This window comes from Hyperolius riggenbachi, chromosome 10, assembly GCF_040937935.1.
Source record: "Hyperolius riggenbachi isolate aHypRig1 chromosome 10, aHypRig1.pri, whole genome shotgun sequence".
NCBI lineage: Eukaryota > Metazoa > Chordata > Amphibia > Anura > Hyperoliidae > Hyperolius > Hyperolius riggenbachi.
The window spans coordinates 223,712,201-223,727,514 of NC_090655.1; the positions used below are offsets into that span (position 1 = coordinate 223,712,201).

General features: G+C 47.4%; 1 long non-coding RNA gene across 1 annotated transcript; it reads right to left on the bottom strand.

Annotated features, from left to right (window-relative positions):
* Positions 1-8,136: 8,136 nt before the first annotated feature.
* On the bottom strand, positions 8,137-13,872 carry LOC137536362 (uncharacterized). Its single transcript, XR_011024550.1, has 3 exons — positions 13,771-13,872; positions 13,346-13,444; positions 8,137-8,349 (listed from the first exon to the last, which is right to left on the bottom strand). It is a non-coding gene; the product is annotated as an uncharacterized lncRNA (long non-coding RNA).
* Positions 13,873-15,314: the final 1,442 nt, after the last annotated feature.

A 15,314-nucleotide genomic window follows, 5' to 3' on the forward strand; every position in this document is an offset into this window, starting at 1 on the left:
GCCACTGTGCACCTCGCTCAGCCACGCTATATATATAGCATTGTGTTTTCTGACACTCTGTGTACACGGCTTAGCCTGACTAATATAGCATTGTGTGTACTGCCACTGTGCACCTCGCTCAGCCACGCTATATATAGCATTGTGTGTACTGCCACTGTGCACCTCGCTCAGCCACGCTATATATAGCATTGTGTGTACTGCCACTGTGCACCTCGCTCAGCCACGCTATATATAGCATTGTGTGTACTGCCACTGTGCACCTCGCTCAGCCACGCTATATATATAGCATTGTGTTTTCTGACACTCTGTGTACACGGCTTAGCCTGACTAATATAGCATTGTGTGTACTGCCACTGTGCACCTCGCTCAGCCACGCTATATATAGCATTGTGTGTACTGCCACTGTGCACCTCGCTCAGCCACGCTATATATAGCATTGTGTGTACTGCCGCTGTGCACCTCGCTCAGCCACGCTATATATATAGCATTGTGTTTTCTGACACTCTGTGTACACGGCTTAGCCTGACTAATATAGCATTGTGTGTACTGCCACTGTGCACCTCGCTCAGCCACGCTATATATAGCATTGTGTGTACTGCCACTGTGCACCTCGCTCAGCCACGCTATATATAGCATTGTGTGTACTGCCACTGTGCACCTCGCTCAGCCACGCTATATATAGCATTGTGTGTACTGCCACTGTGCACCTCGCTCAGCCACGCTATATATAGCATTGTGTGTACTGCCACTGTGCACCTCGCTCAGCCACGCTATATATATAGCATTGTGTTTTCTGACACTCTGTGTACACGGCTTAGCCTGACTAATATAGCATTGTGTGTACTGCCACTGTGCACCTCGCTCAGCCACGCTATATATAGCATTGTGTTTTCTGACACTCTGTGTACACGGCTTAGCCAGACTATATAGCATTGTGTGTACTGCCACTCTGTGTACACCGCTCAGCCAGACTATATAGCATTGTGTTTACTTCCACTCTGTGTCTGCTGGGCCTGGGAACAGTAGTACACCGCTCACCCGCCACTGTATAGCATTGTGCTCTGTGTCGCTGCTGGGAATAGTGGTACTGTATAGCATTTCTGTACTGCCACTGTACTGCTGCCAGTCAGCGTGTACTGTAAGGATAAGTGAAATGAGGAAGAAATCCGGTGAAAGAGGAAGGGGCAAGGGAAGAGGTGTTTCCCCTGACGGTTCACGTACAGGCCACAGGGGAGCACCCAAGAAAACCCACTCAATACCGCCAATGTTGTCCAGGACAACAACCCTCACAAATCCAAAAGAACAGGACCAGATAATTACTTGGATGACCTCTCAAGCGTCCAGCAGTGGGTTAAGCAGCACCAGCACATCACGCACGAGGTCCGAGTCCTCAGCCAGTTACAAGGAGCCAGTGGGCACAAAGCTGACACAACCGGCAGCGACACCACGCACACAACTGCCAGATAACCAGTCCTATGAATTACCTCAGGACACAATGGGGTATTCGCAGGAGCTATTCCCAGCCCAACAAACTTCCACCTATGAAAGGTCAATGGAGGAACAGCCAGAAATGTTGTGCCCGGATTCACAACCATTAACTGTGGGAAATGCACCGCGCACTGAAATACAAGGCGAGTCCGAGGAGGACTCGGAAACCCAAATCCCAGAGCAAGTTGGGCAGGAGGGGTTGCAATTGCAGGAGGTCGGCCGACAAGATCTGGAAGACGACGTTGGAGTGAGCTGCGCAGAGGTTGTTCTGGGGAGCTCTACTCCACGGCGGCGGCCCCCCACAATGACATATGACGAGTTTGAGGAGATGGAAGAGGAGGGTATGGACAATGTGGACAGAGACCCAGATTTTATTTGTGAACGAGAACATCGCCATCGTAGCAGCAGCACAGATGAGTCTGTTGAAGAACCCACTGCTGCACGAGTTCGCCTTGTGCCACAAGGTAGGCGGCGCGCAATTTCAGGCACCACAAGCGTGGAAGTTAGAGTGAGAGGCAAAAGAGGAGGAAACAGAAATCGCCAGCAAGGAGGCAGGTGCTCCAAAGTCTGGGCTTTCTTTGAAGACTGCACTGAGGATGTTACCATGGCGATTTGCAAGGTGTGCAAGACTCGCCTGAGCAGGGGGAAAAGTATTAACAACCTCTCCACCACCAGCATGAGCCGCCACATGCTATCCAAACATCCCACTCTGTGGGCAAACGCGGCAGGACAGGGTACCAGCAACACTGCCTCCCTTGGGTTCACCAGACTCACCACCAGACCCGCCTCAGCAGCAGCAGTAGCCCAGCCATTGCGTGGTTCACAACATTCACAAACATCAGACGACGCTGACACTGTCACTTTCCGGAGTAGTGCTCTTGAGGTCTCCCAGTGTTCATCAAACACAACAACCAACAGCCCTTCCGTGTGCAGCGCTACGGTTCAGTTGTCTGTGTCGGAGATGTTTGAGCGCAAGAGGAAATTGCCAGCAAATGACCCCCGGGCCGTGGCAGTAACAGCCAGCATAGCCAAGCTTCTGGCCTGCGAAATGCTGCCATATCGAGTGGTGGAGACAAACAGCTTCAAGGGCATGATGTCAGTGGCCATCCCACGTTACGTGGTTCCCAGCCGCTACCACTTTGCGCGCTCTGCAGTGCCTGAGTTGCATGAGCACGTGGTCAGCAAAATAACCCGAAGCTTGAAGAATGCCGTTGCCTGCAAGGTTCACCTCACCACTGACACTTGGACGAGTGCGTTCGGCCAGGGTCGATACATCTCCCTTACCGCGCACTGGGTGAACCTTGTGGAGCCTGGCAGCGATTCCTCACCTGCTACGGCGCGGGTGTTGCCCACGCCGCAAACAGCTGCACCGCCGTCCCTCCCACTGGATAACAACAGCAGCACCTACCTCTCTGACTCCTTCTCCTCCAACGCATCTCAAAGCTGTACCTCATCCGGAAACGCTAACCCAGCAGCAGTAGGATCGTGGAAGCAGTGCAGCACAGCTGTTGGCATGCGTCAGCAAGCGTTGCTGAAGCTGATCTGCCTTGGGGATAAGCAGCACACAGGGGAGGAAATTTGGAAGGGAATAAAGGAACAGACGGATTTGTGGCTGGCACCGCTGGACTTGAAACCGGGCATGGTTGTGTGTGATAATGGGAGTAATCTCATTCGCGCTTTAAGGTTGGCTAAGCTGACACACATCCCTTGCCTGGCGCACGTGATGAACCTAGTAGTTCAGCGGTTCCTGAGGACATACCCAGGCGTGGCCGATCTTCTGTTGAAGGTGCGTCGAGTGGCCAAACATTGTAGAAATTCCAGTACTGCTTCGGGGGCACTCGCCAAGATGCAGGAGCGCTTCAATCTCCCCCACCATCGCTTGCTGTGTGATGTCCCTACGCGCTGGAATTCTACGCTGCACATGCTAGCACGCTTTTGTGAGCAGAAGAGTGCAGTGGTCCAGTACATGACGGCGCAGTACCGAGGCGCATCCGGACAGCTGCCAAGCTTCTGTGGATCCGATTGGGCCAACATGTTGGACCTCTGCCAAGTCCTCCAAAATTTTGAGCAATCCACGTTGCTTGTGAGCAGTGACAACTCTTCAGTCAGCATTACCATACCACTGCTGTGTTTACTGAAGAGGTCAATGTTGAAAATCAAGGAAACAGCTGTCATGATGCAACTGGGGGAATCTGAAGGAGAAAACGATCAGCGTGATGGTACCAACATCAGGCCATCCGCCTCAGGGAACGCTGGCCCCAGCAGCTATGACGAAGAAGAGGAGGAGGAACAGCTGGAGTTGGAGCAGGAATTTCATGCCACCACTGACGAGGGCCAGAGCGGTGCACGTTGGACTTCCACAATTCAGCGCGAATGGTCAGCAGAAGCAGACCAGGAGGAAGGTGACGACTATGATGCATCACAACAACTATCACAACGCTCACAAGAGGATGATGAGGATTCTGGTAGGACTCTTGCACACATGGCTCAATTCATGCTAGACTGCATTGAACGCGACCCACGCATTGTGCGCATTCTGGACAACACCAATTACTGGGTTTATACCCTTCTGGATCCACGGTACAAACACAATGTTCCAAAACTGCTTGAAGAAAGAGTCAGACAGGTCAAAATGGAAGAATACCAGCAGGCCCTTGTGGAGACTTTAGAGAGGAGATTGACATCCTCCCCCTCCTCTAGCCAGTTGTACGCCGACAGACTGACTTCCGCAAACCCAGGACGACCAGGAGGGCAGCAAACAACGCAAGCCGCAGCTAGTGCCCAAAAGGGAATGGTATCGGCAGTGTCCTTGGAGTGGGAAAATTTTCTGACACCCATGCAGCAGCAGCCCACTGAACAGGAAGCGTGCAGATCCACCTCCAACACCGATCGCCTGGAGAAGATGGTCAAGGACTACATGTCAGATGACGTAGCTGTGTCGAACAATCCATCTGCACCCTTCAACTATTGGGTATCGAAGCTAGACACCTGGCACGAACTGGCAATGTACGCAATAGAGGTGCTGGCTTGCCCGGCAGCCAGCGTTATGTCGGAACGCTGTTTCAGTGCTGCCGGAGGCATCGTCACAGATCGGCGTATCCGCCTCTCCACAGAAAATGCAGACCGTCTGACTCAAATTAAAATGAATCAATCCTGGATTGGAAACGACTACGCAACACTCCAGGACCCCAACCAAGTAACATGACCAATGAACATCTGGGATGGTGTAGCGTTTCCGGTCCCTGTTTATTGAACCTCTCATCTGTATTACATTTATGACTGCATGGCGGCAAAAAGCATTGCTGCTATATCCGCACGCTTTTTGTCCTCATGCAAGGCCTGGGTTGTTGTGTCTCAAAAAGCATAGCCTTCTCCTCCTGCGCCTGCTCCTGTTCCATCACGTGTGCTGCTGCTGCTGCTGGGTTAGCGTTGCCGGTCCCTGTTTATTGAACCACTTATCTTTATTACATTTATGACTGCATGGCGGTACAAAGCATGCTATCCGCTCGCTTCTTGTCCTCATGCAAGGCCTGGGTTGTTGTGTCTCACAAAGCGTGGCCTTCTCCTCCTGCGCCTCCTCCTGTTCCATCACGTCTGCTGCTGCTGGGTTAGCGTTGCCGCGTGGTCCCTGTTTATTGAACCACTTATCTTTATTACATTTATGACTGCATGGCGGTACAAAGCATGCTATCCGCACGCTTCTTGTCCTCATGCAAGGCCTGGGTTGTTGTGTCTCACAAAGCGTGGCCTTCTCCTCCTGCGCCACCCTCCTCCTGTTCCATCACGTGTGCTGCTGCTGGGTTAGCGTTGCCGCGTGGTCCCTGTTTATTGAACCACTTATCTTTATTACATTTATGACTGCATGACGGTACAAAGCATGCTATCCGCACGCTTCTTGTCCTCATGCAAGGCCTGGGTTGTTGTGTCTCACAAAGCGTGGCCTTCTCCTCCTGCGCCTCCTCCTGTTCCATCACGTCTGCTGCTGCTGGGTTAGCGTTGCCGCGTGGTCCCTGTTTATTGAACCACTTATCTTTATTACATTTATGACTGCATGGCGGTACCTCATGCAAGGCCTGGGTTGTTGTGTCTCACAAAGCGTGGCCTTCTCCTCCTGCGCCTGCTCCTGTTCCATCACGTCTGCTGCTGCTGCTGCTGGGTTAGCGTTGCCGGTCCCTGTTTATGGAACCTCTTATCTTTATTACATTTATGACTGCATGGCGGTACAAAGCATGCTATCTGCACGCTTCTTGTCCTCATGCAAGGCCTGGGTTGTTGTGTCTCACAAAGCGTGGCCTTCTCCTCCTGCGCCTCCTCCTGTTCCATCACGTCTGCTGCTGCTGGGTTAGCGTTGCCGCGTGGTCCCTGTTTATTGAACCACTTATCTTTATTACATTTATGACTGCATGGCGGTACCTCATGCAAGGCCTGGGTTGTTGTGTCTCACAAAGCGTGGCCTTCTCCTCCTGCGCCTCCTCCTGTTCCATCACGTCTGCTGCTGCTGGGTTAGCGTTGCCGCGTGGTCCCTGTTTATTGAACCACTTATCTTTATTACATTTATGACTGCATGGCGGTACCTCATGCAAGGCCTGGGTTGTTGTGTCTCACAAAGCGTGGCCTTCTCCTCCTGCGCCTGCTCCTGTTCCATCACGTGTGCTGCTGCTGCTGCTGGGTTAGCGTTGCCGGTCCCTGTTTATGGAACCTCTTATCTTTATTACATTTATGACTGCATGGCGGTACAAAGCATGCTATCTGCACGCTTCTTGTCCTCATGCAAGGCCTGGGTTGTTGTGTCTCACAAAGCGTGGCCTTCTCCTCCTGCGCCTCCTCCTGTTCCATCACGTCTGCTGCTGCTGGGTTAGCGTTGCCGCGTGGTCCCTGTTTATTGAACCACTTATCTTTATTACATTTATGACTGCATGGCGGTACAAAGCATGCTATCCGCACGCTTCTTGTCCTCATGCAAGGCCTGGGTTGTTGTGTCTCACAAAGCGTGGCCTTCTCCTCCTGCGCCACCCTCCTCCTGTTCCATCACGTGTGCTGCTGCTGGGTTAGCGTTACCGGTCCCTTTTCCTGGAACCTCTTATATGTATTACATTTATGACTGCTTGCCGACAAAAAGCATGTTACCTGTGCAAAGAAAACAGACATTTCCCGCATTTAAAAGACAGTTTTCCCTTTGAAACTTTAAAATCGATTTTCTCAAAAACTATAACCTCTTTTTGCTAAAAAAAAATTTCCTCTTGTACCCACTCCCAAGGTGCACATACCCTGTAAATTTGGGGTATGTAGCATGTAAGGAGGCTTTACAAAGCACAAAAGTTCGGGTCCCCATTGACTTCCATTATGTTCGGAGTTCGGGTCGAACACCCGAACATCGCGGCCATGTTCGGCCTGTTCGGCCCGAACCCGAACATCTAGATGTTCGCCCAACACTAGCGAGCAGAGGAGGCCTGATCTCTGCCGCTACTCCAGCTGCATGGGAACGTGGCCGCTTCTCCACCGCGACCACAGAGGGCCTGATGCCACCGCTCTCAGTGCTCTACTCCGATGGCCACCTCAGAGGAGGAGATGTCGCTCCTCCAGACGATGCTGCGGCGCCCTGCTCGCCATCGACTATACAGCCATCAGCTGAGGCTGCAGCCGGACCTCTGCATCGGGACACCACCGCCGCTGCTACCAGGGAGGGCAGGGAGCCACCTGGTGCATGGGCAGGTCCGCCCCAGCCCTCCGTGCAGGCTGCAGATGGAGCTGGGGCCAGATCCCTGCGGGGCAGACCACATGTGATCCTCTGTGTGTCCCCCCCCCTCCTGCTGCCAATGTGGTCGCTGCTGCCCGGATGAGCCGAGGTGGCCGGAACCACCACCATCTGGTCTCCTAGTGGACCCGGCCCTCCATCACTGATCTTGCTGGGGTGATCTCTCTCTCTCTCTCTCTCTCTCTCTCTCTCTCTCTCTCTCTCCTGGGATAGACTGGGGGACATCTGATTCAAAGTATCGCTGCAGAAGCGTTTGAGTGCCTAGACGGCAGCGGATATCCCCCTGGTCCTTTCCTATGGGTCCATCTTTCTACAAGCTCCTCTAACTATGCCTTACACTCTATAATCTATGCCTATATAAGCTTTGAACCTACTGTAGGTATCTATTGTATGTATCTGCAGACACTGTATGTATCTACTGTATATCAAATGTACCTACTGTATCAGTGGCGTAGCTAAGGAGCTGTGGGCCCCGATGCAAGTTTTACAATGGGGCCCCCCATGCACTCTATACATAACAATTGATACGGCGCACCAAAACCTGCCACTGTCAACTACAGTGTCAGAGGTGCAAGAAGGGGATGGGGAACAGTTTGTCAATGTTTACCACTATTCAAAGTATCTGTAGAAGTGATTACTATGAGCACAGGACCAATTGAGAGCTAATACTGTAGTTGAGATTGAGCCCTTCGGGGCCCCTCTGGCCCAAGGGCCCCGATGCGGTCGCTACCTCTGCACCCCCTATTGCTACGCCCCTGTACTGTATGCTAAATGTACTTTGTACCATCACCAACCCTGTTGTGCCAAAATCAATTCCGGGTACAACTCACGTTGTACTTGGCGAAATAAATGCATTCTGATTCTGATTCTATAATAATGACACTGTGGACTAGTTAAGTGTATATTTTTTTATTAAGACATCTGATTAATATGTAGTCAGATGATAATAATCAAACTTCACAGGAATGAGAAGTTAATAAAATGGTTAGACGCCTAAGCCGTGTACCAATTGGCCAAGTCCAAGTGGTAATCCTTCTAGAAGTCTCTTTTTCTCATCATGGCCTGGTTCTTCCTCTACATTTTCCTCTCCACGTTCCTCTTCTTTCCTGTACAGAAATAGATTAGTATGACATGACAATTATGTTACTGTAGCAGCTTTTCATATAGAACAACCATGTCAGACACACCATCACTAGATCACAATAGTTCCTCTACATGAGTTGGCCAGGCTAAGGCCTTATTCACACTATACAGGTTGCCACCTGCTTTCCAGCAACATGTATAGTATGCAATCAGTGGCAGCACTACACTGGGGCATGCTGGGGCACTGGCCCTTGCAGAAATCCTGGTGCCCCTCCTGAGTGCCCCCCTTCCCTAGTAAGTAACATACGGTTAACTGTTTCCAGGCTCCAGCAGTGTTTCCAGGCTCCTTGTCAGCCTTAAAGGATACCCGAAGTGACATGTGACATGATGAGATAGACATGTGTTTTACAGTGCCTAGCACACAAATAACTATGCTGTGTTCCTTTTTTCTTTCTCTGTCTGAAAGAGTTAAATATCAGGCATGTAAGTGGCTGACTCATTCCTGACTCAGACAGGAAATGACTACAGTGTGACCCTCACTGATAAGAAATTACAACTATAAAACACTTGCCTAGCAGAAAATGGCCTCTGAGAGCAAGCAAGAGATAAAAAGGGGAATTTCTTATCAGTGAGGGTCACACTGTAGTCACTTCCTGTCTGAGTCATGACTCAGTCAGATACTTACATACACACAACACTTAGCTACTAACATAAGGAATTTTCTCCCTCCTGCATCTTCCCTATCCCCTTGCTTGTAGAGAAGTTTGACACATGCTAGGGGCTGGAATGATTTGTCTGTAATCTGTCCACACAGGAGCCATCCTTTGGACAATATGCTCTGCTAAAAAGCCTGTTTGTGATGTTCACATCTGGTTCCTATCATTGCTGAACTAGTTAGCCCTAATTTTATCACCCGAGTTAGGCAAGAAATATCTAAAGCTAGCCATACAAACATTGATTTTGATCACACAAATGCACCCCACCAGCTAGCCAACCCCCCCCCCCCCCCCCCAAAAAAAATAAAAATTGAAGATGGAGCCGCCACTGTGTGCAATACACAAGGACATCAGAATGTCATAGAGTGCCTGTCTAACATTCCCACTTATGCGCTATGTAGCAGTGTGTGTTGTGCAGTTTTATGTGAATTCGGTGCTGTCTATTCGGTGTGAATTGGATCTGTGCAACAACCTACAGCAACAGAGTGCAGCACAAGGGTGTGTGTTGCTGTAAAATGTACGGCCACCTGTGTTGTATAGTGTGTGATCACATGGGGAAGACTAAAATCAAGAGATCCTTTGTGAATAAAAAAAGAAATGTTCCTTATATGAATGGTTATAGGCAGAAGTTTATATTAGTGATTCAAATGTTTCTAGTAACTGATTCATTTAACGTAAACTTCTGACAAAAAAGCCAAAAGTTAGACACCTATATTGCTAGAGGGAATGGTCTGGAAGATCCAAAGGCTTCCCTGATCTTCTTGAACCAAACTGCTATTCACCAAGACTCTCTTCTGATGCAATGATGGCTGGATTTGCACAGTACCACAGAGCTACTCATGCATGGAGGTGAAAGCCATGTATGAGCGGCTCCATGCTACTGTGTAGGCTCGGGCCATCATTGTGTCTGCACAGTGCTGCCTGGCTTGTACACAGATAGAACCACAGCCACTCCAACAAATCCAGCATGCCCCTTGTTGTATATGTTTGTGGTGCCAGAGCTAGATCAGTGGGGGTGGGGAGGATGGGCAGCGCCTCTGGATTATCCAATAGTCATAGCTGGTGACCGAGTAATTATACAGCACACCCAGAGGGAGCTGCAAGCATTTACATCCTATTCACTTTCTCTTAGTTTTTTTAGTATTCATGTATTAAAGGAGCACCATAGCAAAAAAAATGTATAATTCAAAATACATGGAAATACATTCAAAAACAGTACATTTCTCCCAGCGTAAAATGTGATATAAATTACTTTACTCCTACGCTGTTGTCACTCACAGTATGTAGTAAGTGTCGGACAGAACTGACAGGTTTTGGACTAGACCATCTCCTCATGGGGGATTCTTTAAAGAAAAAAGAAAAAGCACTTAGTGAACAGCAGTTGCTCAGTCCAACTGCCAGAATAGTGTGCAAACAGGGGGGGGGGGGGGGGGGGGTGGGGGTCAGCATGCATCTTTGTATAGATCCTTTCCAGGGAGTGCTTTTGTAAGGAATAAATGAAATACTGAGAATCCCCCACAAAAAATGTATTAGTCAAAAACCTGTCACTTCCTTCAGATTTCTACTACCTACTATAAGTGAAAGCAACATAGGAGAAAAATAATATATAGCTCATTTTATTCTGAAAGAAACATACTTCTTATTTGTTTGTGTTTACATGTGCTTTAAATTCGGATCAGTGAATAATGGCGCACAGCGCCTATGCATACAAATGGCGCCACATTAAAAAGATACGCTTATCGCTATTTATCGTTAGTACTGCATAATAATGGCGCACAGGGAAAAAAGAAGAAAAACGGCACACAGTAACGTTATTTATCAATAGTGCCGTTCATTTGCAAAACAGCAGACGTTATTGCCCACAGTAATGTAGCGCCCTACATAAGCCTATAGTTTATACATAGCTTATGTAGGCCAATAGCCCTACATAAGCCAAACTGCAGACGTTATTTAACTGCAAAACGGTGAATGGATTTAATGTAACACTGTCAAGGCTAGGGTTAGGCACCACTGGGGGGGTCTTAGGGTTAGGCACCATCAGGGGGGTCTTAGGGTTAGGCACCACCAGGGGGGTCTTAGGGTTAGGCACCACCAGGGGGGTGGTTAGGGTTAGGCACCACCAGGAGGGTGGTTAGGATTAGGCACCACCAGGGGGGTCTTAGGGTTAGGCACCACCAGGGGGTGTTAGGGTTAGGCACCAACCGGGGGGGTGTTAGGGTTAGGCACCATCAGGGGGTCTTAGGGTTAGGCACCACTAGGGGGGTCTTAGGGTTAGGCACCACCAGAGGGGTGGTTAGGGTTAGGCACCACCAGGGGGGTGGTTAGGGTTAGGCACCATAAGGGGGAGTTTAGGGGTTAGGGATAGGTACAGAGAGGGTTCTGTGTGTTAGCGCTAAATAACGATAAGGCTTTAACGTTAAATAACAATAAGGCTTTAACGTTAAATAGCGATAAGCGGCAAACGGATTAGCGGCAACACCGTGCGCCATTATTCTCAGGCGCCATTTTCAGATGGATCCCTTTAAATTATACAATTTTTCGTGATAGTGGTCCTTAGTCAATGGTTGCCTACAGTAAAAAGTTGGATTACCATTTTACTATGAGTTTATATAATAGGAACACTTTTGAATTCCAGAACATAACCCAATAGAGGCAAAATGTTTCACTTTTCAGAGCTTAAATAGAACCCTAGGTGGGCTAAAAAAAAAAAAAAGTAAGCTACCTGATTCGGGGGGCTGAGTTGATCAAGTAGCCTTAAAAACTGCCACTCTTCACCACTCCCATGGGCCTCAATGGCCCACTTTCACTTTTGTGACCTATAGGTCACGACGCTGCATGGAGAGACTGTGTCTCTCATAGTGTGTAGGGAGGTGGGGGAGTGGCAGGGGGTGCAGCCAGGGAGAGAGAGCCGCCCAATGGCAGCTCTGGAAACTCTGCAGGAACACCCTGGCAGGTGTTTTGAACGGGGAATCCCTCTCCCTGTGTTGACCTCAGAGATAGCGACAAATATTGTTGCTAATCTCGGGGTGTTATAGCGCGTTGGTGGGAGGGGCAGAGAGCGGCGGTGTGGGGACACAGAGGCATATTGTGAGGCAGAGGACATGCCTCTGTGTCCCATCTGACCACCATCTGCCCACCTCGGGTTCTCTGTTAAGTGGGATTTACTCCCAGAACTAAAATGATTATTTTATTATTATTATTTTTATAATTTTTTATTTCATCTGCAAAATAATGTTTAAGCATTAAACAAATAAAAAGTACTAAAAAACTGTAAAATCATATTTATTGTGAGTATTTCCTAGAATGCTGGGGCTTAAAATGTATTAATAAGGTGCGTTCCTGGGAGAAAATGGATTGAATAGGGGCCAATTTTTTTTATCTCACTTCTATAAAAAAAATGTAAGCATCCAACAAGCAAAAAAGTACTAACATTTGGCAATTAAAGTAATTTTTTAGTTAAAGTGGTCTGAAAGTCAGCATTTCTACTTTGCTCTAAAAGATTCCTCATAGCTTGAAAGCTACTATCCCAGAAATTTTTTAGAAGAACATCACTGAAATGGTTAAACAAAACACTTTGTCCTGCTATTCAGTTTCAAATCAGCATCCATACTGGAGATAACAGTATCTTTGTTTGCATTCCAATGTTGTTACAATGGCACATATGCAATTCACTTTTTCTCCTGAGTTTTCTCCTAGGAGAAAAATTTTCATCTTTGATTCATAATAACTTTTTTAGCACTTTGCAATTGAAAAAGTATCAAAAAGTAGGTAAAAAGTACTATCAAATTTATTTTGAGTATTTTTTGCTTGCTGGTGGTTTAAAATGCATTTTATTGACACATTTTAAAATATCACCTAGGAGAAAACTAAGGTAAAAAAAGTGAATTGTATATGTCCCAAAACAGCTCAGAACAGCTAATTAGAAGATATTAATATATAATAAAAAGCAGTTTGAATAAAATGCAATGGCGGATTTCAGGGCAAGATAAACTACACTTTGGAAACTTGTAATTTGTAAACAGACAATATGACTTGTGTGCAAAAGCAACTATGATAACTGTATGAGTAATACGAATTAGGAAAACACATTTTTAATGAATGTTACGTCAGAGTTTCAGACCACTTTAAGTTAAATAAAAACAAGGCAATTATAGGAATATCTAAGATTAAGATAAGATATCAAGGTGCGAAGATTCCCAAAAGACCAAGGAGTTAGGTAAACTACCATTTTCATTCTTGCATACATTCAGATGTGGAGAATTTACTGCTGTACTTTCAATTCATTGTTTTAAATAATACTTACTTGTCATCTTCAGCAAGAGAGAAAGAGATCATCCCAAGGAAGAAAAGCAGCAACAGGGATTTCTTCATGGTCAGCATGTTGGGGATCTGTCAATAAAGTCTATAAATAACAAATCATAATCAGGACATTATTGGTGCCAACTGCCAAGTGTAAAAAAAAGGGCACTGCGTAAATACAAAATAACGATATCACTTGTAAAAGGGCGCTGTGTGCATATAAAACATCTTTTGGGTGTTTAAATGATAACACTCCACCTAAGCAATAAAATAACATTTGGAAAGAAAAGCCTTCTATGCGTTACCAAGATGAGGAAATCAGAGAAATAATAACACCTCCTAAATCAGAAAGCAGAATACACAGCTACATTCACTTGGATATAACGAAGTTATAAAGGTATAATAAATGGCAGCCCTGTAGATACTTACTTAGATCAGTCAGCACTGGATCTATACACAGCTGTGAGTCCTCAGAGCAGTTCTATGTGTGGTGCTATAGGCTGACTTATATAATAAAGGCAATCAGGTCACATGGTCTTCAGTTTCTTCTACAGTTTGACTTTCTCACCATAGATAGTTGAAATCATACGACTTCATACAAATATATACGTGTTACATAAACATGGTTGCATGGCTGCTACTATCATGAGTTATGGAGACAAATATAGACATTGTACACATCACCCCTATTGCTTCCCATGAAGGTTTTGCAATGGATCTCAAGCAGACTTTCACTGGGTAAAGTTGGCCAAATGAAACCACTGTCTCCTATTTTGGATAAACGCTATGAACTTCACCAGCTGGGGAAGTTAATGCCGTCCACAATGTATATAGCATGGGGGTCATGCTTAAGTCTTGCCATGTTCCCACGTCCAACAGAGACTGGAATTATACAGTGCTTGTGAAATAAATGGGAGAGAACTTCACACAGCAAAATACCACAAGGTATTTGTAATGATCTGCTGAGCTGTCTGCACAGGCAGACAGCTGTTTGACCATTCTTTAGGTCTGAATGCTACAGGTCTCTGGAAAAGAGACCTGTCTTCGCTTTGCAAGTTTCAGAGTTGCTCTGCTGAGGAAGTTGCATATACTTGACATGCAAATTGCCTAGCTGCCTCCTTTGATGGCTTGCAGTAAAAATACCTTTTGCTCGCAGAATCCCTTGCTGGTCATGATGGTTTGTTCCTGCTAAACTCTCCTGGAGTGTCAGCCTTGCTATTGTTTGCTAAGATTATCTTGGAGTAATTCCTTGGGACTGCACTAGGCATCCCTTCTAGTGCAGTCAGGTTGTATTATCTGTATTGCCTTGTTCTGTGTCTCTGTCTCGATTGTCTTGTCGCCAGCGGCGGTCAACAGTAAATCGTTCTGTCTGTCTGGGAGTGTAGGCCAAAGCTGCGGTTGCTACTGGCTGCTCCATCTGTCTGGATTGCATTATCCCTAGTGGTAGTGGCAGTGCTTCCTTCTGTATTCTGCCTTAGGGGTGCTAACCAGAGCAGCGGTTGCTACTGGTAGCCCCATCTGTTTGTCTGTCTGGATCGCATCCGGTCTAGCGGTAGAAGCGGTGGTTCCTCCTGTGTTCTGCCTTAGGGGTGTTAGCCAGAGCAGCGGTTGCTACTGGTAGCCCCATCTGTCTGTCTTGTCTGCTACGAACGCTTGCTGTAGGCTCGGTGAGGTAACCGTTTAACAAGCATTCGCGTTCTCTATTTTGTGTTTGTGTTTCATTGGTTAGTTAGGGTGACACGCTTATCACTGGGCGCCTAACGCACGGTGATCGTGTTGTAAACGAGTTCGCTGTTGCGAATGAGTGTGGTGTTCATGTTTAGCTAGCGTTTGTTATTTTCCTTGATGTTCTGATTGTTGTTGCTTGCTGTGCCTTTCTTGCTACTCTCGTGCTCTGTCCTGCACGGTCTTGTGTCACTGTTAGCAATCGCGTTCTCACTTCGTTTCCGTTGTTGTGTGTTCACCGTCGCTGG